The following is a 23,714-nucleotide window of genomic DNA, read 5'->3' as shown; positions in this document are numbered from 1 at the left end:
AAAGAGAAGAGTAATGAAGAGGAACTATTTCTATTAGACAATAAAACAACTTTTGTAGCTTTAAATAATTTAAATAATGTGATATTGGCATGACAGATCAATGGAACAGACTAGGAATGTCAAAAGAGGCACAAATGTAATGAAGATTTTATACAATATAAAGGTAACATTTTAAATATATAGATAAAAAATAGATTATTCAATAAATGACATTGGGACAACTGGGTAGCCACTGGGAAAAACATAAAGCTTAGCTTACTTGTCATTTATATGAGTACTAGAAGAAAATATGGGATTTTTAAAAACAATCTCAAAGTGAGAAAAACTCATCTAAGTATGTCATAAAACCAAAACCCAGCAAATGTGAAATAAAAGGTGAATATATTCATCTACATAAACAGAAAATAATGACAAACAGGAAAATATATTTGCAACTCATACCATGAAGAGCTAGTCTCTGTAATATATAAAGAGCCCTGCTGAATCAATAGAAGACCGCAACTCAATAGAAATGTAAAGAAAGGAAATGGGCTGCCCACTGAAAAGGGAGTTCAAATGGCTCTTAAATTTGTGAAAAGAAACCAACCTCACTCATGATAAGAGAAATATATGGAAGTGACTTACTTTTTCCATCAGATGGTCAAAATTCTACAAATTTTGTGCGTGCGCGGGCATGGGGCAACAGGTATTCTCAAACATTAGCGGCGGGTGTATCAGTTGACAAGTCAGTCAGATTTGAACTAGGCGACCTGCTGCACTTACCCTTTACCCCAGGGATTTAGCCTACACATCTACTCACACGTGTGCAAAACGCTTGAGTTACTCGTTGAGGCATCAGTAATAAAAATTTGGTAAGATCCCTAAATGCTCACTGATAGTGATTATAAAAAAAAAAAAACAGAAAGAATGTAAGTGCTCATTGATTATGGACTATAAAATTATAATGCATTTATAGTACAGATACTACGTAGCCATAAAAGTACTAAAGGAGTTATTTATGTGCGAATATGGACCAACCGATCTCCAAATCTCCAAGATACGTTTACTGCTAAGAGAAAAAGCAAGAAGAGCAATGCATATAGTATATCGCCATCTGTATAAAAGCCGAGGTGAGGAGATGTACATGCACACACAGATATAAATGCATGCTTGATCGTATATGCAGAAAACTTCTCTGGAGCAATACGCACAGAAACGCATTACTTGGGTGGCTGCTTTAAAGTTCTGTGGCTAGGAGACAAGAGAAGCAATACTTCCTGTTCATTGTATGTACTTTTGTACCTTTTGGATTCTGAACTAAATGTGACTATCTACCTATACCAATCAACTAATCAATCAATAAGAAAATTTAAAAGCAAACGCCGGCACAGTCACTATGGCCCCCCGCTCTGGCCAGCCAAGTTTCCTTCCCGTCCCTACCTCCCCTGCTTTTACGGGCTGTCACCGCTGAGGAAAACTGGGGACAGAGGTTTAAAAGTGTGGGGTTCCTTCCTCGGCATGCACCCAGCCAAGGGTGGTGCTCGGCATAGGTTCGCGACAGCCTGCTTTTCAATCCACAGAGGTGGAAGATTTAGCTTATTTTTAAATTGGGTGGAATTCGGAAAAGAATTGACAAAATGATTAAATAGACTGGAGAGGCGGGCTCATCAAGAAAGATGAAAAGACCTAAATATGTGTAGTTTGGCTGAATGACAGCAGGCCAGGCTGTGGTCAACGCACGAGTACTCAATGAATTCAAACACCAGGACAGGAAAGGAAGAGCCAAGGACGCAAAAAGGAGAAAGACAAAAAATATGAAAGAAAAACAAAGTGTCTTGGTTGGTCCTTCTGTCTGTCTCTACGTCCAGACAAACCAGCAATGGACAGTGCTTGGATCAATCCCATTCGAGAAAAATCTTTACCTTTGCAGTTAGGAGCCCACAGCAGCTCGCAGGCCAGGGCGGTCAGACGTCACCAGAGAGGCCTTTCAGCTATTAAGCTCCCTTTTCCAACCTCCCAGCTCCTTAAACTGATGCTCTCCTGGATCCAAGTGGCTACGATGCCTGCTTTTTCTCCTTTCCCCATGATACCCAATGAGGGTCAGACAGTCTGCGGGCGAGGGTATATTAATCGCTCGTTCATATTCAAAAATTCTGCTGAGTGCCTGTGACGAAGCTGGGAAAAAAGACTGCAGTTCCCCGCCAAGGAGCTCACGACAGTTCTGCTATCAAGAAGTGACCAGTCAGATGGCCAGGCTGTCACAGAGAGGGTTAGCAGATGGGCTGATTAGGCCCATCTCCCTAATCAACCTCTCATTAAGCCCATCCCTGGAGCACAGAGGAACTTACGTCACAGCAGTGCCACTAGAAACGAGTCTCACAGGGGTCGCTCTGCCCTCCTGTAATCGACCTGCGTAGCCTCGGTCGCTGCATTTCTTGTATTTCCTGTGAACTGAACCTCAGTCCACATTCCTTTGCGCTTGTGTAGCAACGTGCCAGAGCACGTGCTTCAGAGCGTACACATCGATGCGGGGGTGCACATGAAAACCTACGCGTGCGTGCACGCAGCTGCGCCCGTCTGCGTGTGCATTCCCGGGTTTACAGTCATGTGTTGCTGTGCATCCGAGAAGATGCACATACGGGTAACACGAGCCAAAAATAAAATTTAAGAAGCGCTCTGGTAAGAACTCCAAAACTAATGCCTAAGAGTATATTTTAAAACCATTTGTGGTTTCTGTTTATTTTAAATTTTCGCCATTTATCAGACGAAGGAACTGAGCTGTGGCTGAAACTGGAGCCCCATGTGCCTACTCTCAGCGGCCACACCCTGTGGGCAGAAAGCAGGGCTTGGGGGAATAATGATTATCATTCTCAATTACCCTGAGAAAGAGGCAGCTCTGGGTCAGGAGGTGAAAACTGGCAGCTGGGCCTTACGCTGCGGGTAAGGGCGGAATTATCCTCTCTGGGCCCTGGTTCTCTCGGGAAGGGGCTCCGAGGTGGCCGGAAATGCTCAAGGGCTTCCCACGTGATGGAGAGAAGCTAGGCTCTGTCACATGCGACCAGGTCAGGAGCTGAGCAGCCCCAGAGCAAGGGAGGGAGGTGGGCTCATTGCTGCTGTGCCTACAGATGACAGAAAACCCAAACGCACACAAAGAAATTCCAAAGTGCTATTCCAAGGATATTGTGGTGACTTTACCATGTAATCAGGGACCCCATCTCCTCTCTATTGTACCATCCTCGGCATTTGTCTTCCAGCCTCAAGATTACCTCATGTTCTAAGACGGCTGCTGTAACCCCTGCCATCACATACTCATTTCAGGCAGCAGCAAAGGCAAAAGGGAAGCATATCCCAGTTTGACCAGCTCCTGAAAGGAGCCTTCCCAGAAGTCTGCTGCTGTTGCATCAGCCAGAACTTAGTCTTGTGAGCACACCTAGCTGCAAGAGAGGCTGGGAAAGATATCTTTTTAGCCTGCTTCTCTACCATCTCAAATAAAATTGTTTTTCTGTAACAAAAGAAGGAGAGGATGGATATTGGGTGGAAAGTTTTTCTGCAGTAGCTGAGTGGAAATGTGGCCCATGGCAGACTGCATAACGATGTATAGTTGACAGCAGAAAGATGATTTTGGTATATACCTCCTTTCGGTTGTACTTGAGGCTGTACAAAATTGCTGTCGAGATGGGGTGGGGGACAACACAAACAAGATACCTCCTAGAGACTCCATGAGAAGCACCAGAGGGTAAGAACACCTCATAAGTGGGCGGGGGTCCTGCTGTCCCACAGGTCAGTGACCTTTGTGCTGAACATGTATACCTGTTCATGGTTATAAATGAACCATGAGGCCTGGGTGGGGGTTGGGAGGGTGGAGTATTTGAGTGACCTGAAATAATGGATACATTTAAAAATTATGTTTTGTAAAGCAAGACTCAGTTAAGACAATGCGGAGGATGCATGCATTCCAGCTTCTTAAGGTGCGCACTGGTCGGTGTTCCCTTTGGTGGCTGGTAAGCTTGGTGATTTTTCAGAGCACGTTCTGTGGGACTCCCCAGGACTCTCCATGGAGTGCCTGAGACCACAGGGAGGTCAAATGGGCCCAGCTCTGGTCCCCAAGTCCCGCTGCTTACACCATATTCATGTTTTCACATTCCATATAACTTTTCACTTGAAAAATTATTTCTGCTGCTCAAAAGATTAGAAATTACTGGCTTAGGTATTAAACTTATTAATGGTGATCATCTAATAAAAAAAGTTGGTCTCATTATCTTAAACACAGACATATTGCAGAATATCTGAATAAAAGGACATGGCTATATCATACTGTCTCTTCTCAAACATCCCAGCCTATATCAACATGCACTGAGATATACAACACCAATAACCATGACTTAGGTACTAAAGAAGGTTCTAGACATCATCAACTGAAACGTTTAGGGGGTGACGAAAAAATTGAAGACAAACTTTGAAAATTCTCATATAACCATCTGGAAAGAGGAAATTGGTGACGGAGGGAACGGACAGACGGGTGGAGTATGTGCTAAAAATCTGAATAAAGTTTTCCAAGTCATGGAGGGTTCAGAAATGGTGAACCCCAGGATTTGGTGAAACTTTCTGAGTTTGAAAGAAGCAGATACACAACAAATAAGAGGAAGTCCTACCCCACGAAGTAGGGAGCGAACTTACAAAACCTAGTACCTCACGTGGGCGTACAGGAGGAAAACATAACTGGGTACAGAAGAGATTCAGACGCAGTGTGGACCGCATGAGTTCGTCAGGTCTTGACTTCCGTGCATGGATCTTAGAGACCCGTAACAGGAAACTGGGATAAGCTAGAAATGTCTCGAAGTCCATCCTAACCTTTTTGGGTCAGTATTTTTCAGAGGAATCATTACTTTCCACACACAATCCCATAATTCTACTTTCCGACTCGGATACCGGTCAATCCATGGACCGCAGATTGACATGTATTCTTATGACACGTATTTACATAACAGCGACTGCTGGCATCTCCTCTGTGGCCAAGGTTTCCCAAAGCAGTGGGATATAAAGTCGATTTATAAGACACACACTGCTGTCACTGGCTGTGTGAGAACATGTGCGTGTTTGCGTGCTTGGCTTTATGCTTTCTTTATCATAACACAGATGATAACCAGGATAAGCAAGTACTTACGTCCCACCACGTTAAGAGCGCTTTTACTAATTGCTACAGACACGCCATCACTCCTGATTAAAAGTAAAATGTCACACCAAAGGCTGGCGTTGTGCCACAAATTAAGATATTGTAGCTACGTACAGACACTTATAGCTCTTCATTAAAGCTACCTTTATTACTGAAATTCCTGAAGGAAAAAAAAATCGACTTTGTTACTGTAAATCTAAGCCTCTATCTTCTAGCACTTCATTTGGTTCAGAAACAATGGGCTTTGGGGCACAGGAGGTGATTTAAGAATATAATCACTGCATGACAACAGAGCTGCCTGCAACTTGGAGCTCTGATTCACTGCACATCATCATCCGCAGGAGGGGATGTGATTCAATAAGAAGAAATGGTGGGCTGGGGTTCAGGCTGCTCTGGGGAGACACGAGTGAGCCCCGTGAGACAGTCCGCTCCAGCACGAGAGGCCTGTGGCCCGTCACAGGGAAGGGGCTGCTGCCGAATTAAAGAGCGGCAAGTGACCTTCCAAGGTCATCTAGTCCATCCCCCTTAGGCAGAAACTCTTAGAATCCACAGTAATTCGATGATAAGGCAGCCTGAGGGAGCGCATTCCAGAATCACTCCAACGTTGACCTTGGCTGCCAGGAAATTCTTCTTGGGTTTAATCTAATTGCTCATGCTATAGCTGAAGTGCTTTTGTTTTTGTTTTCTGTTTTCTTGTCCTGAGAGACTAATAAACTGGTCAGGTAAGGTTAAGGAACCAAAAGAACACGACCTGCCCAGAGGTGGTGAATTCAAAACTAGGAAACTCGTTCTGGACCCATTCTTCTTCCCAGGCCTAACGAACAGCAGATGCTTTTCCTGGCAGGCAGAGGGCACTGGCGGGAGGCAGCTGGTCTACCTATCTATCTATGGATGGCTAAAATTCTTGAGGTTCGGGGTACAATGCACCAGGGGATGATTTGCTAGTGCCAACCAAAAGAAGAAAAGAAAAAGTAGGGGGAAAAGGAAAAAGAGCAGCAATTTAAAAATCTATAAAGATACTGAGCTCCGTGGGTTTGAGCCTAGCACTTGAGAGTGTGAGTGTGTGTGTGTGTGTGTTGGGGGGAGGGAGTGTCTCTTTCACCCAGGTAATGACGGTATGAGCCCCATAAGGAGATGGTTAAATCAAACACCGAGAAGACTGCTCTTAAGAGGGGGGAAATATGTCAATCACACTTTGCCTTTGACACGAGGAAATTCCTTGAAAGTGAGAATGGAGAGTGAAAGGGAGGGAGACTGTCTCCTGATGTGGGTGGCCAGGAAACCGGGGGGGCCGGAAAAGCATGAGAGGGGAGAGGGAGAAAGAGACAGAGAGGGAAAAGAACACAAGATTGAATTCTAATCAAAATGCTATGAGGCGTTCACACCAGGCCTTGAGAGAATATTAACAAGGTTACCCGAGGGGGGGGCCTTTAGCCCCAGGAATTATTAGCGAATATGGAATTATATTTGCACAAACATTACCAGATGCAAGGAGCTAAATGTCCTGCAGATGTGGAAGGGGCCAGCGTGTGCTCCGAACGGGCGGCAGCTTTGTTAGTTTTACCCTACTCGCAAGCTCCTGAGGGGTTACGCTCTGGAATGACCGCCGCGCCACCAGGCCCGCTTCCCCACTGCTGCTTGCACCCCCCACCCCAAAGGAAGCATCTGCCCAGGACCAGGTGGAGTGGCCCTGAGGCAGGTTTGACCAATTTACCCACTCACCTCCACCACCTCCAGGTCTCACAATGCTTCACCAGCATCAAGGTGATCTCAGCGGGGGGTTTCTGAAAGATAAAATTGCTTGGAGTCAGGTAAATAAATCATAGCAATTTCAAATATAACCAGCTGACGCCGGAGGAAGGAGACGGCCAGGTACAAGAGGAACAAAGTTTCCTTCTGATATGCCACCATCAGATCCTCAAGACTCAAGTCCACGTAGATCCCCTACTGCTGAACGAGGCCTGTCTCGTCTCTGCAGCTGGGCAAGTTGCTGCCTTTTGGGAATCTCCTGAATTTGGAACCCCAAGTCCCCACCGCCTTGCTCGCCTCCAGTAAGCCTTGCCAGTATGGGGGACGGAACTGACAGGACAGGTAGAGGCAGGTGACCACCAAGCCACGGCAGGAGCCTCTTCCGAGGCCCCAGCAGGGCTCTATCCCTGCCTGGGCATGGTTGTATGTCTTTGTAAAGCTCACGGAACTAAGGGATTTAACACCAACTAGTTTATACTGCCCTGACTTCCCCTCGGCCCCTTTGCCCTTTATGTGGGTTTGCTTTGGAGTTGAGTTGAAGACATATTTCACTTCAGTGGAGTGGGATGTGTTACGTGGTTCACGGCACTCCTGTGTGTAGTTGATGGCTAGCCACCCAGTTTCCGGAGTGGATTCTGGAAGTGCCCCTCTGCCATTGCCTGTTCACCCAGGGAGCTGGGGGCCAAGGTGTGTCTGGGGCGTAAATGCATCTGATGATGTCCAGCCCCCAAATTAAGAAAATGATGGTGGAGAAATAAGAATTGAAATGTACAGAGTTGGAAGCTAGTGCATAGAAAGCTTATCTAAATCTTACGATTCTTTCATTAAACCCCCGAGAGACGTTTTTTCCAAAATTAACAACTGTGAAATTTTGCATACGTTACAAGCAACAAGTTCTAGTGCTGAAAAAATTTTTCTTAAACTATCAATAATAAAAAACAAATTCTGACGAATCATACTAAAGGAAAGGTGAAATATGTTTCCATTCTCTCTACACAACCAAACCAGACAAAGCATGGAAAGATGACAAATTTTCTGTCATGTGAAGAGGCCATCAAAATATGAAGCACGTATGTATACGTACATACATATCACATAGAAGTATTTCAGGTAGTTAAATAGAAATAAATAAATTAACACTTCATGTTGTTTTCCTGGAATCTGTGATATACGTGGTGTTCATCCATTTGTTAGTTATTTTTTGTGATTTGTTGTGATTTCTTCTTTCATCCAAATAACTACTACCTAATTTTATAAATATAACTGTGTGCTCTTTTTCTTAAAGAAGGCCTCCAATATTGTATAAGCTTCAGATCCAATAGAACCCAAATTTGTCTCTGGTGCTGTGTAAGCAATTTTCACTTTCTTTTATTTCCCTTATCAATTAATAAGGAAGGCCTTGTTCATACCCCTTTAAAAAGGAAGAACTTTGGTTTAATTGCATTGCTTGTATATAAACCTGAATCAAGGTCTGTCTCAGGCCAAAGGCAGTAAATTGGTCCTGGCCCTAACTGTGTTTCCCACCCCCACCAGAGGGCATGCTGATTTCCGAAGAAATCTTCCCATGCTTTGTCTAGTTGGGTTTAATGGCTTCCACTGACACCCTTCCCCCTCCCTCCCTAACCCATCTGCCCCTTGAACTGGCTCATTGTTAAAAGATCTGAAAGATCTCACTGTCAGAAAACGTCTTCATTTCCTCTGCATAACTCTGAAATGTGCCCTGTGGACCCCTCGGTCAATTCCTTCTTCTTGTGATACTTGACAATTTTTTTTTAAATGGTGTTTACACTCCATCGAAACAGGAAAGAAGTTTCAAAGCATCTGGGCTGGAGGACATACCCTCTTTGAAATCTTTTTTTTTTAATTGAAATTCGAAACACACCCTCTCCGGGAAGCCCACCTGATTAATTCCAGGCAGCAAAGCCCCGTGCCATCCTCCCAAAGTCTGCTCACGACTTGCTATTGGCTATTTGCCACCACACGGGACGTCTCTGCCTAGATGCTCTTCTTGATTAGAAAAGTCAAGATTAGCAAAGCCTAACAATCTTTACTACTTAAACTTAAATGCATATTTAGATTCCAAAACTTTTGTGGGAACTCAGGAAGTGAAGTCTGTTTTTTCCTTCACTACACCTTAGTATCAGTCATGTTGCTTTCAAAATGAAAAATATGCAAGCTCGTTTTGTGTGAAAACAGAAAACCTCCCTTCCGTGGTGGAACAAGAGCCCACCAAGCTCCTGGCCTGGTTCTGCCAAATTCTAATGTATGGCTTTAGCTTGTTCAGCGTGTGAGGGCGGCAAATGAAAATGTTTCGGTTTCTCTATTTGTAAAGTTAAGAATCGTGTTGTTCCTTTCCCAAAAGTCTTCACAAAATTCTCATGGGGAAGAAGAGATAAATGATTAATAACCGAAAGCTCTTGGCCAAACAAAAAATGCTGTAATCTCTCACTGCCACAGAAATGGGCACCCAGGACCCGATGCTAAACCCTGAGGTGGAAGGCAATTCTGATAAACTTTGGGCCCTATGCATGAATCCAAGCGTCCTTTGCTCTGGAGAGGACAGTCTGGACTCACGTGCCTTGACTTCCGCCACTGACGCCTCTGTCCATGGCCCTTCCTGGCTTACACCCAGCCCCCAGTAAAGTGAAATCTGCCTTTCTGGTTGTAAAGAAGCAACACGTGGGAAACTGTAAAATGCACCATTGTGAGGTCATCAGAGTTTAACCTCCCTTTTTTAGGGAACATGCTTGCTCGGCCCACACCACAGCGTTATTAAGAAAACTATTTGAGATCAAAACTCAGCGCTTCATCTAGTTTGGACATTTCCTCTGAGGAGCACTTGGATAGCTCTGGAAAGAGTCTGCAAACGAAAACCATTTTCTGTCGCGACTGAAAAGAACAGGCGTGTGCTTGACGAGTATACACATCTCTCTCGGTAGAACCTGTTAAGGTTATTTTCAAAGGACACCAGGGATTCAGGCATGTTCTTAGATTACTGTGCTTGTCAAACATAACCTATTCCTGGTCTTCAGGAATAACATGGCCATGTGAAATCACCCCGGACTCGAATCCGATACAAAAATAAATTCGAAAACTCTGGATGCATGCTTATTCAACCAACTCTGCCTGTACTGGACTGTCTCATCCTAAAACGACTTTCCTTTTACTCCCTCCTTTAAGAGAATGAGAGAAAATAAGACAGCTCCTGTTAGAGAAGAACCACTAGGCTTCATCATGTTTTATGAGACAGAGAATGAAACAATACGAGGAACTTGGGCTTTGGAATGAGACAGGCCTAGGTCTGGGGTCTTAACAGTGTCAGTGACTGGTCATGGGGTCTTGAGACAGTTGTTTAACTTACCTAAGTCCATTTCCTTATCCATAAAGAGGGGCTAAATATAGATAGATAGATAGATAGATAGATAGATAGATAGATAGATAGATAGATATAGATATAGATATCTCATAGTGAAGGCTGAATTAGATATTGTATAAAGTGTCTGAGAGAGTGCCCAACTTACAATAGATAATCAGTACAGAATAGCTAGTAATAATCACAAGAATAAAAATAAAAATATATTCCTGAATTGTCAACAAATCTATCATAGCAAATTAACAAAATTTTTGAGGATCTATGTGCGGGGAAGTATGGGAAGGGAAACTACAATGACATACAACAGAAAAACTACCTTCAATAATCAGACCATTTAGTGTCATTTTTGAAAATGTTAGTCAAAATATCTCTTTATGTATTTTTTGCTTCTGCCTAAAATATATGCCAACCATAGCATAAGTTCTTAAATCGGACAGGTTTTAAGTGCTTTACCATAATATACTCATTCCGCAGAAACATCGCATACCATAAAATTGCATGTTAAAATAAAAGGGAAATGGAGAAAAACATATTCAACTTTGTAACCAGAGCACTAACAAAAACAGTTATTATCGTGTGGAACATAAGCTGACCAGCCCGGAAAGCAGATCGGCTAGAGGCAGCCTCAGGGGTAATTTTAGAATGCATAGAAACGATAGTGCAGGACTTCTGCTTCTGGCCAAGATGGAGTATCAAGGACTAGATTTACCCCGTTGTGTAAAACAACCACTGAAAGGAAGAAAGGGAAGGAAGAAAGGAGGGATGGAGGAAAGAAGAGAGGGAAGGAGAGAGAAAGAGAGAGAGAGAAGGAAGGAGAAAAGAAGGGAGGAAGGGAGGAAGGAAGCCTGGACAAACACATCAAACAACAGCTCTCAAGACACTGGAAACAAGCAGTGAAGGCCACTGATCTCTGGGTGATGGAGAACAAATGAGGTGAGCTCCAGGATTGCCTAGTTTACTAAAGAGAGTTTCCAGGCCCTTACACAGAGAGAAGACCTTGGGTGGAGCCCAGTGGTCAACCCTGAGTAGAGGAGAAGCACAAGTAAGCCAACGTGGCTAGAGTTCTCAGAGCAGAGAACCAGAGAGGAGAGAAGTGCACAGAGAGAGAACTGAGATGGACAGAGTCTCCTTCAAGGCTCCAGTCAGGAACTGATCAAGCACGTGAGTGAGGGAACTGCCTGAGATTAGGGAATGAACTGCCTAGTAGGACAGGAGCACACTATCCCGGGTTTCATATAGGGCTAGGCTAGCAGCCAGTCCAATCATCCAGAGTGGAAAAATCACAATTTTAGGGGGCTGAGGTTAGTAATAAGAAGGTTCTTGCCTTGGTAGTGGGGAAAAATTAACCCTAGGCTAAATATTGTTCTAGTACCATGAAACATAGCTTAGAAGCAAGACCCATAAGTATCAAACTGTTTCCAAATAACCACATTCCAGAACAAAGTGAAACAATATTTTTAAGCATACGAAAATATGCAACATCCTACAAAATAAAACTCATAATGTTAGGCATCAAATCAAAAATGACCAGGCACACAAAGATTCAGAAAAATAAAACCCACCGTGAGGAGAAAGAAAGATCAATCAAAAAAATGTTAAAAAAACGACATAGGTAATGAGGACAGTTAGGATAACTGTGCCGTATTCCATGTGTTCAAAAGACTAGAAGAAATATTAAACGTATTAAATAAAGTCATGGAAGAAATGTTTTAACTGGTCTTCTACAGATGAAAACTAAAATGTCTGAAATAAAAAAATACACTGGATGGGGTTAACAGCAGATTAGACATCGTGGAAGGAAAGAGAAGTAAATTTAGCAATCGAAACTATCCAAAATGAAGGTAAGAGGCACAGCAATAGAAACTACCCAAAATGAAGCACAGAGGTTGAAAAAAGAAGAGCAAGAAAAAAATAAACAAAGCATCAAGAACCATGGGACAACTTCAAGCAGACAAATATGTGTAAAATTGGAGTTGCTAAGGAAAGAAGGCACGGGAGGAGATACAACATATTTGAAAACAAATGCCTGAAATATTTTCAAATGTGATGAAAAATATAAACCCACAGAGCCAAAAAAACTCAATGAACTTCAAGCACAAGAAACATGAAGAAAAATTACACCAAGGTACATCATAATCAAATAGCTTAAAACTAATGAAAAAGAAAAAAATCTTAAAAGCCTGAGGGAATGATACTTTACATACAGAAAAAGAGCAATAAAGATAACGTGGGTTTCTTTCTTGTCAGATATTATGCAAGTGAGAAGATAGTACAGAACATCTTTAAAGCCTTCAAAGAAAAAACTGTTAAACTAGAATTCTGTAATCTACAAAAATATCTTTCAAAATGAAAGTAAAATACTTTTTCAGACATATTAAGAAACAAACAAAAAAAAAAAGAAAAACTAAGATGATCTATCTCAATGGACCAAGGAAAAAGCATTTGACAAAACTGAATATACATTCCTGATTTTTTTTAAAAAAGTTTCTGCAAACTAAGAATAGAAGAAAACTTTTCAACTTGATAAAGAGCATCAACAAAAAACCTACAGCTAATATCATCCTTAATGGTGAAAGACTCTATTTGCTTTTCTTCTAAAATCCAGAATAAGCCCAGGAGGTCTGCTTCATCTCTTCTGTACAACATTAAAATGGAGGTTCTAGACAATACAAGGGAAAAAAATAATAAATGGCATCTAATTGGAAAGAAAGAAGTGAAACTGTCTTTATTCACAGATGACATGATCACCTACTCAGAAAATCCTAAGGAAGCAACAAAAAAGCTACCGGAACCAATAGTGAGTTCAGCAAAGTTGCAGGATACAAGATCACTATACGAAAACCAACTGTATTTCTATATACTAGCAACAATTAGAAACCTAGAAATACCATTTACAAAAGCATTAAAAAAATATGAAAAGGTGAAGGATAATCCTGACAAACTACAAACTACTGCTAAGAGAAATTTTAAAAGACCTAAAATATGGAGTGATACACTGCATTCACGGATCGTAAGATTCAATACTGTCAATATGTCAATTCTTTCTAAGTTGACCTATAAATTTAATGCTTTCCCAATCAAAATACCCACAGGCTTTTTTGTAGAAATTGACAAGCTGAAATTTTCACATAATTTGACAAATTTGAAAATTTATGTTAAAATGACAAGGCCCTAGAATACGTAAAACACTTTGAAAAGGCAGAACAAAGTCAGAGAACTTACAGTATCTGACTTCAAGACATATTATAAAGCTTTAGTAATCAAGACAGTGTGTATTGGTGTAAAGGAAGATAAACAGATCTATGGAACAGAATAGAGAGGCCAGAAATAGACTTGCTCACAAATGGTCTGCTGATTTTTGACAAATGCGCAAAGGTAATGAAATTGAGAAAGGACAGTGTTTCGATAAATAGTACCGGCACAATTTTATATTCATACTCAAAAAAGTGAATGTCAATCTATAACTCACACCGTATACCAAAAATTAACTCAATATGGACTATACATCTAAATGTAAAACCTGATATTACAAAACTTCAAGCAGTTTATTTGCTGAACCATGTGATGTAAGTCACAACCTAAGCACTTTAGGATGTACCTGAAAAAATTATGTGATTGTTCTATGTTTCCAGGTTACTGTTATCACACCAACAAAGTTAATGCTGATACAAGATTACTTGATTATAGTCTATATTCGAATCTCCTTAATTGACTCAATATTGTCTTATTCTTGCTATTTTTCAATCCAGGAAAAAATCAAAGGTTATGCATGGCATTTAGTTTTCAAGTCTCTTTATCACCCATAATCTAAAATAGTCCTCCTGCCCCAAGTCTTTAAACATTGTTATGACACTGCCATTTTTCAAAAGCCCATGCCAGTCGTCTTGAAAGATGTCCACTTCATGGGGTTTATATGATTTTACACTACCGCCGTCAACCAAGCACTTGTTTTTAAATTTCTTAAAATATAGCTGAGAGAACCATTGCTTAGCAGCAGCCACAGTAAAAGAATTTCTTTTCTTACTGAAGGTTCTAATCTAATTCCCGATATTCCAGTTCCCTTTGTCTAGGAAAATCATGCTTGAGTTCTGCAAATTCCATGTTATACTGCAGGCCTTTTCCTGTTTACCAATTTGTTACAGAAACATTCTTTGTAGCCAACCAAACTAGACTTGAAATGGTTGTGACTCAGTTTCCCCTTAAATCTGGACGTTGTTTTACAAAGAATTCTTCCCCGAAAAACTCTTCTACTAGAGATGATTGCGAGAATGGGACACATGGGTTTTCTAAACCAAAGGAAACGATAAACCTGCGGACAGATCCAAGTTTTCTAGTCTATGTGAGGAAGAGAGGAACAGAGCATCCTCTATCCTAGAGAAATTAAATACGACAAACACGGATTGTATTGTCCTTAAGATGCAAGAAAGAATAGCCCTTGCCTGAACCCCAGGGTTAACTGATGATAGTATTTATATGTTGTTATTTATAAAGACAAACTCCCAGTGATAGGAGCAAATGGGAAACACATGCACTATTGTTAGGTGTATACACTGGATAACATTTTTGGAGATAAGTTAGGAGATAATTATCAAGATGTAAATACATATAATCTCAGAATTGAGTCATTTGACTTTTAGAAATTTACCCTGAAGACATTAGCTTTACTTTCTCACACGTACAAATACATATTTACAAAGGTGTTCACTGAAGCATTGTTTATAATAGTAATGATCTAAAAACAATCCATATGTTGCCCAAAAAGAGACTGCACAAACAAATAATGACACTCTTTTAAACCGAGATATAGATGTTTACTTATATGTAAAGATGATTAAGACACAATAACGAAAAAAGATGAAGTTGAAGAGCTTGTGAGGAAAGGCAGCGTACGGATGTTTGTGGCGTCTTGGTAATGTGCACAGAATACTTCCAGAAAGACACGAAACAAACAGCTAATAGTGCCTCTCGTGGTAGTGGGATTCCTGAGTTGGGCTAGGATACCGAAGAAGAGAACTTCTACTTCTTGTTTTGTATTTTAAGAGTTTTTTTGTTTTTGTTTTTTACCGAGTACATACATTCTTTTTAAAACTGGGGGAAATAAAGTAAAGAAGCAATTTCCACGTTTTTGGAAACCGACTACTTACAGTTTCTTGTAAAGTAGCTCACGATGCCTTCATTTCTCGTTGTCCCCTGAAACTTTTCTGTTCCCTACATCCTTCCTTTTCAGTAGCCATTCCACGTAATGCAAGACAATGGCCGCGTTTTGTCTAAGTTACAGTAGGTCTGGAAGAGAAAAGATAAGCAAGTTGGGCTTTGTCTTACGTAATTAATTGTTGTGTTACAGTAACACACTGAAACTCCCAGGCAAAAACACCAAGATAGGCTTATGCAAAAAGAAAATGAGCAAGAAATTTGAAGTGAAGAGCCTGGGACGGAGATGTGCAGAACATCTGCCTCCCGACCAGGATCCTAGCATTCCTAATTGTTTGTTATATGTTTACTTTCTCAATCCTGGAGACCTGAAAATAGTTTTCTCACACCGAAATTACATTACAATTGTGAGATATGGATGCTCTGTTACTTTGTTATCGGGGAAGATTTGACCAGTATCTGTTTGAGAAAGATTAAGAATTACTAAAACTTACCAGACTAAGGCTTTACGAAATAATATCTAACCATCTTGGACCTACAAAACTTTTTCACAGCCACACAGAGAGATAAGTATTGGCTAACTCGCAGCTGGCTAAAGCGAAAACCAGATAGCGCTGGACTGCAGGACCATCACCGTCTCGTTCTGAGAATTCACGGCTACATCTCACAGTTGCAGCATACGATGGCTGGCCATGTCATTCCACAGCACTAACATCTTCTAAAAGTACTGGATGGCATATGTAAATTACAATAAAAATGAATATTTAACTTCATTTTTAGAATATTTAGAAGTATTTTGCAATCCTCCTGGAGAATTACAGACTCCTTGGACCGTAACAGAGCCAGGGCTAATTATCCCTGCCAGAGAAGAAGCTGGTGCCAACTGCTTCTGAGAAATCGGGAATGGTATGAAATGGCCCCGGGATGTGTCACTCTCACTTGCGTGATTTGAATTTAAAAAATTAATCAAGAGTTGACCTCCCTAAGAAGGTAGCTGAACAGTATTACTGTTCAAGGATTTCTTGAAACCCTGCTTTGCCGATTATGTGAAAGCAAAGTCTAAGTACTTTCCCCACCATCCCTGGCCAATTTCAGCGATGGAAAACCATCTGCACCCTGGCCAAGCCTGGAACAATTGAATGCTCTGTGCGACGGGTAACCACTCCTCCCACCAGTCCTGTGTCCCATCCAAACACTGACTTCTGCTTCGGTCTGCAAGCGACTGAGTGCCCAGGCAGTTTTCTGTTGCAGTCATGTGAAAACCTAAACTGATGTCTGCAGCGCACTTTACAGTTTTCAAAGCATCTTTCTCTCATAAACCTGTGCTCCTTCCCATACATAACAAGTTAGAGGGCAATTAAAATAGTTATTATGTACTCAATCTGTACCCCATCCTCAGCCTGTCAAACCAGGCAGAAATGTCATTCACTTGGTGAATATTTATTTAAGAATTGTTGAAACATTTTTATGTTTGGAAACAAATGATCGATTAATGTTGAAACTATTTTCCAGCCTTCCAAAATGAGTCTGATTTCAGATGTTTCAAAATTTGTCCAAACTAGCATCAACACTGTTTTGTGTTACTCAGTTCAATGAAGCAATTATTCACTGAGTACTCCTTGTGCGCAGGGTCTGTCACTACAAACTCAAGCAAGACTGGTCACTGCTCTGGAAAGATCTTAGGGGTCTGTGGAGAACAAAGTCAAGAGATGGGATGGGGGTGAGACGCCCTGTGAAAGACGGGAGCATAGGGTGCCAGTGGAGCACCAGGAGGGGTGCTCACCCCATCTGGGGAGAACACGTCTCTTGTGGCTTTACAATCGAGAGCCACCGCATTTTCACAGTATGTTACAGAGAAACATGCCATTTGGATTACAGAAAGTGGCGTGAAAGCATCCTGTTTGGGAAAAGCCAATGTAAACATGCATATTCCCTGTGGCTTTGTTCTTGTTCACTGCGTTTTCTCCCATGCCCTGCCCTTAGCCCATTACGGCTGTAACTCCTTAAGAGCGGCATCGGGTGCTGCTCTAAACAGGTGCCTGGGAAAGGGCCTGCCATGCCTGTGTCAAGCCAGGGCACTGGAGGCAGGGGGAGAGGGGGCCAGATGGGGAAAAGGCACCCACAAGACGGCTGGCTCTGGCTAGCAAAACACCCAGGCCAGGGACTGGCAAGCCCAAAGGGCCCAAACCTGGGTAGCCATCAGACCACTCAACTGAGATGTTACGTTTGGGATTCTCTGCTTATCGACCCCTCCACCCCAATGCCGTCTGGGTCTCCGCTGAAACCCCGCTTCCCTCCCTGGTGACACTTGCATTCAGTGGGGGCAATTTCTGTTCACTTGTGGCCCCTATTAAGCTGTAAGTGTGTGTAATTCAAGAATTTTCTTTGATCTCCAGTGTCGACCGCAGTGCTTGGCTGAGAATATCTCTCAGAGAATATTTGTTCCTATTTTTTAAATTAAAAATACTTGGAAATCCTCAAAGTAAAAAACACACATACACACAGTTGATACCACTGCTTTTTAAAAGATTTACATAAACATGTAAACGTTCCCCTTTCATATCCTTTCTTTTCCTTTTGCTGAAACGGATATATCAATATATACAGTAAATGTTGGGTGAATGAATTAATAAATGAACGAGTGAATCCACAGAGTCGAAGAGATCAAGGGAATGATGTCAGAAGCCAATAATCAAAAGGATCATCTCTCCATCGTCAGAAGCCAACAATCAAAAGGATCATCTCTCCATCCCCAGAGCCTTAACTTCATTACACCTGCAAAGCCTCTTCTGCCACGTTTCAGAGCATTAGGATGTAGATGTCTCTGAGGCCCGTGGGGCAGAGACAAAAGACCTAAGTGCTTAATGGTTCAGACTCTTCTTCTATAGAGCACCTTGACCTCATCCACTTTCTCTCTTTGGACCTTAGCTCCCTTATCTATCCGTAAGCTGGGGAAATTCATTCAACAAGCATGTTATTAGCTGTGCACGTGCTAAACTTAAGGGATACAGAATAAAACAGACAGAAGTCATTGCTCTTATGATGCTCACACTTGAGAGGAAAAAAAAATTAATTAGGCGAAACATGTTAGATGGTGATAGAGGTTACGGATCAGTGAGGAGGCCAAGGTATCCAGCACGGAGCACGGGAGGGGGACGGCAGTGGGGAGAGAGGCCAGAGAGGGAGGCTGGAGAGAGGACATACATCATTTGGGTCTTCCAGACCTGGGCAAGGACTCGGGGTTTTTCCCAGTGACATGAAAAGCCACTGGGTTCTGAGCAGAGGCTGCCCATGATCCGATATGCATTTGAATGGGTTGCTCTGGCTACCGATTGAGAGAAGAGACTGAAGGAGACAAGGGGAAGCAGAGAGAGGTGTTAACACCTTATTCTCTTTACCTTCACCTTCACCTACTGGCACCTTATTCAGTTGCAGATCCATGCTTCCTTCATGCAGTTATCGCTCCTAAGGGCACCCTGCTCCTCTTCCCAACTCAAAATCCCATTCAGCACCTGCTTCGAGAGCCAGCTCAGCCCTCACCTCAGAGCAGCCAGGGCACTCGGGGGATGTGGTACCCTTTGCCACCATCTCTGGATGAGGAGACTGAGGCCCAGCCCCTTAGGAAGCCTGTCCGAGGTCATACAAATCCTAAGCAGTAGACCCAAGACAGCCCCTAAAGTGTAATTCGAAGGAAATTAAAAGATCTTGATACAAAGACATTTTCCCTGAAATTTGTTTGTTATTTGCAGAGTACCAGGAGATCCTCAGCTTAAAAACATGACACCTGTATGAGCATAAACTTAATAGTTAAGGACTGAAAGGATCCTTGGGCATAAGCTGGTTCAACCATTGCCATTTTTTTTTTAGATAAAAAAACAGGCTGAGAGGTTCAGGACTTCTGAATGTCACTTTGCTAGTTACAGCAGAGTCAGGACTGGGAATAAAGTCCAGTGGTCCTCTCAGTACCCCCACTGCCTCCTAGAACACGGCCTCTTCCCTCTTGCCTCCCACTGCCTCAGCCCTCCGAATGGAAGTTGATCCTCTTAGATGCAAAACTGATATGGACAGATGCTTAAAAAGAGATGCTGGCATACGGAAAACTTGATGATAAATAGGGAAATGATGCAAGCACAAGGCCTAAATCCAGAAATAAATCATATCTTCACATAGTGTTTACAGAAATTGTGTTTTGAATAATTTCCATAGAAATTATTTTACCCACCACAGGAATGCTGCTCCCTCCCACAGGGATTTGACCAAACAAAAAGAGAAGCAGAATGGAGGAAAGGCAGTAATTTAGATTTATATAGAAAACATTAGTTGGAACTTAAGTAATAACCCTCAACTCATCAGAATATTTTACGCGTTCTGCTTCTTAGTGGAAAGAGCAGAACCACAGGAAAGCAAGCATGTATCAGAGATTTTAAAAAGGTTTCTAGGGCTTATTTTGGGCTTTAAAAAATGTTCCCCAATTCCCCACACTGTCTATCTTTAAAATACGTCACCATACTTGTCCCTCCTTCCCTCACATGTGTTCATTTGTCCCTCTAATCAACCCGCCAATGCTTGTTGAGCCTTCCTCTGGTGTCCCAATACTCTGCTATGTCGAAGATGAAAACACGGCCTTGCCTTCAAGTTTAAGTCTGGTTAGAAAATTTTCCTAAGAAGATGTAGATTTTTATCATTTTTTTTCCCAGTTACATTTCTGGTTCTGTAGATGGACAGTAGTTCTGTACTAGATATTTCCACCTGGCCTTCCAGATCCACTGTCTACTATATAGCATCCTACGTTGGCCTCCTGGGGGATGGAGAAAGAACTGACCTCTATGGATGAGATAAATCAGGTTCCTTTATCCTAAGGCTCAGCAAATGGGAGGAAACGGAAAGATCAGAAGATCAGAGAAGAGGAGAAGAGAGAGAGGCAGGGTACTGCCCCCCACCAACACTCCAGCACACACCCCGGTCCCCATGGGTGGACAGTGGGTACCTTCCTTCCCTAAAGACCACAGTGCCTGGTGGATAATCCTCTCTTAGAACCCACTTTTGGATTAGCAGCTGTCATACAAATCATTGCGACTGCCAATTAGAAAATAATGAGTATATTTCTGAGAAACAACAAAAAGCAATCCAGTTGGGAACTCAGTGAACTGCTACTTAAAGTAGCTAGATAGAACGAAAATAGGTCAAGAGACTCCTCCTACTTACCCTTTGAAAACAGATCTGTGGAAAGCCACTCCATGTTCACTTAGATGAGAAAAGATTCACATTCTTTGTCTATCACAAACCTAACCTTGCCATGACAAGATGACAAGCAGGGCCGATCTTACTTGGTTGACAGTAGGTGCCTGGAGCACAGTCTTGAGGGCTATTTTAGGCCCATTCTCTGTATCTGTATCTCAGTACCTGCCATGGCAGAGCCGAGGCTGTCCTACTTCCGGCACACCATGAGAAGGCAGCGTTCTTTGGAAAAGACAGTCAAACTGGAGAAAACAGAAGGTGGCCGGAAAAGAGGAAGATGAAATATGAGATGGACTGGCTCTATAAAAGAAGACACAGGCATGGTTCTACAGGAGCTGAGCAGGGCTGTTGAGGACGGGACACTGGACATCACTTATTCATAAGGTCACTGGGAGTTGGAGCCAACTCGATGGCACATAACACACACATCTGCCATGGGCACGGGGTCAGGGGATATGCTCTGAAATGTGGATCCTGACTGCAATATCTAGCTCTGTATCTTTAAATGAATCTAATTTTGGATCAAACAGAAACTAGTTCCTGGAACCATAAGAGTTACAATGTATATCATCTAATCCTCCTATTATTTACTTATTTTACAAATAAGGAAAATAAAGGCACATAAAGGTTAAGTGGTTCACTGAGATCAGTAACGGTCTAGCATGCAAATTTTCTCTGAGTTCATGCTCAGTTCTACTTATTATGGAAAACACAATAAGTGAAGGAAAACGTAGCTGACTGCAATTGTCAGTAGCTTTTGGAAAGTCCGAGGGACTCTAACTGGTGGAGACGGGTTACGACTGAGACAGCGGGGTTAACACCATCCCTGTTTTCAGAGACATCCAGATAATTTTTGATGTTGTTTTTAAAAAGATCAAGATCTAAGCAGCAGCCACCACTAGGATCCTCGCATTACCCAAGATAGACAGGCTGTGGGACGGGAAGGGGTCTAGCGTAGCTTGATTACACAGACAAAACAGAAAAAGGCCTGTCTCTGGGACACTCCAGTCAGCTTTTTGGAGACCTTGCTACAGTTCTTCTTGTAAAATACAAACTCAAAAGTGGGAAGTCTGTTCACTGTCATGAAGTAGCTGGAAACAAAGGGTGGTGATTTAAGGACAGAATGAGTGTGCAGATAACAGAGGTCTTCTCCTCAGGGCCATGCCATCTGGAAAAGCTACAGCATGCAAGCAGAGACAACCAAGCAAAAGGCTCTTTCTAAACTTGAATTTGCTAATTTCTAAGCTCCGTTTCCTCCATGGAGCACATGTCCTAAGACTGAGGGTGAACGGTGGGGACGGGGAATATCGAAAATAGTCTCTTACGTTTCTCCAGAATTATTTTCTCCATTCTAGATCCGTACTTCATGAAAGGAGTAATTCTCCGTCTTCTTTGAAGACTTGTATTCTAATGTTGAAACGGCAGGCTGAAAAATTATCAAGAGAAAACATTAACTATGAACAGGAATTCCAGGGTCTGCAACATGCCATGTAATCCACCCTCCTCCTGGTTCTGCACACTAATGACTCTTCAAGGAATGGAGTCAGTTCTGTGACGATCGATGGACACAAATTACTCACTTAGGTCTGCACTGACACTCCCCACCCTCCCTACCTGTTAAGAAGTTAAATCTGGAAAAAAACTATGGCCTCAGCCCTTAATTTTAAGGAAAAGCCATTCTGAGAAAAATTCTATTCTGCTATCCACATTGGCTGGTCTCTCCCTTAATTTTGCTAGATGGCGTCTTCCAGGAAAAAAGGTAATTGCAATTTCTTCCTTAACAACCCTGAGTAGATTTCCCAAAAACCAGATAAGCCTCCCACACAAAGAAGATGCTATGACTTGCATTTCCTCAAAAACTACAGCATCTTTTATTGTCAGGGGTGGAAAGATTAGAGAATCAACTCTTTAAAAATCAGCCACTTAGTTGTTCCATGAAGCATGGCACAAGGATGAGCCTTACCCTTGGACCAGCCCTAGCCATGGCTACTTCGGCTTTACAGAGCTGTCACTTAAAGTAGGGCACTCATCTGGAAAAAGTTCTTCCTATCTCTGCTCTTATTTGTTAATGTGATTTTTGTCAAGATGCTCAGTATCGTTGGACCAGTTTCATCAGCTATAAAATGAGGGATAGAACTAGAATTAAGCCTAAGGTGAAAAACAACAATCTCCAAATCACTATTATGGTTTCCCACATATTTCAATGACTCTTGGTAGTTATCTCACTGGAGGGTAGACTCTGCCTCACTTTAAACCCTTATAACAAGTCCAGTGTAAGACGGTATGGTCAGAGAACTGTAGCTGCACCCAATACTAAGAAGAGAAAGTTTGCTTTCATTATAGAATCTCTTCCTCGATATTTAAAAAACACATTTGATATAAAAACAAGGTCAGAGGTGAATGGACTGTGCTTTAAGTAAGTTTTGAACACAGATGCCATCTAGTCTTTTGCATTCTGCAAAATTCTTCTCTAAGTGAATAAATGTGTAGGCTAACTCTCCATTACCTTCATCAGCATCTAATTCCAACCTGACACTTAGAATTAAATTAGAGAAACAAAATTGATACTTTGAGACTTGAGGGCTGATTATACTACAAGAGCTAAAGGTGGATTTAAACTCCTTATCCCACTTAAATCTAACTAGATATAAACTCTCCATTACTGGAGAATAGAGGTGTGTCTGCAGAGGTGGGGGTTCCCCTTGATGTCTTGGACAGGGAAACCTAACCCTTTCTTCTGACACACATGGTTGCAATAGAAAGCGTTCCCCAACTGCCAGTCTGGTTTTAATCTATTGTTTCAAGCAGGACAGATTTGCAGGGAGTGTTAAGAAAAGAGCAAAATCACCAGAACTTACTATAAAAGTGTTGATGAGAAATCAAATTTTAAACAAGTATTCAAAATGGCAGGCATGAACATATATAGCCATACTGTACACGCTGTGTGACTATAAAAGTTTTTAAGTTTATCTAAAGTCTGCTTTCAGTATTTATATCTCATTTTACTAAAATTCTTTGGCTTACCAAATGACAGCAATGGTAAAACATTGC

The 23,714-nt window shown here is 42.0% G+C and overlaps 1 protein-coding gene across 1 annotated transcript in view; it reads right to left on the bottom strand.

Annotated features, from left to right (window-relative positions):
- Nucleotides 1–23,714, bottom strand: part of HAO2 (hydroxyacid oxidase 2) — a 160,673-nt gene that overhangs the window by 134,835 nt on the left and 2,124 nt on the right. Inside the window, exons 2-4 of the mRNA XM_006919688.3 lie at nucleotides 21,989–22,089; nucleotides 15,419–15,557; nucleotides 6,875–6,936 (exon numbers count right to left, since the gene is read on the bottom strand). The gene's annotated coding sequence lies outside the window, so the exon portion shown is untranslated. The remainder of the gene's footprint in view (nucleotides 1–6,874; nucleotides 6,937–15,418; nucleotides 15,558–21,988; nucleotides 22,090–23,714) is intronic.

This window comes from Pteropus alecto, unplaced genomic scaffold, assembly GCF_000325575.1.
Source record: "Pteropus alecto unplaced genomic scaffold, ASM32557v1 scaffold106, whole genome shotgun sequence".
NCBI classification, from domain to species: Eukaryota; Metazoa; Chordata; class Mammalia; order Chiroptera; family Pteropodidae; genus Pteropus; species Pteropus alecto.
The sequence above is the reverse complement of the archived record's forward strand: the minus strand, read 5'-3'. Positions and strand labels throughout refer to the sequence as shown.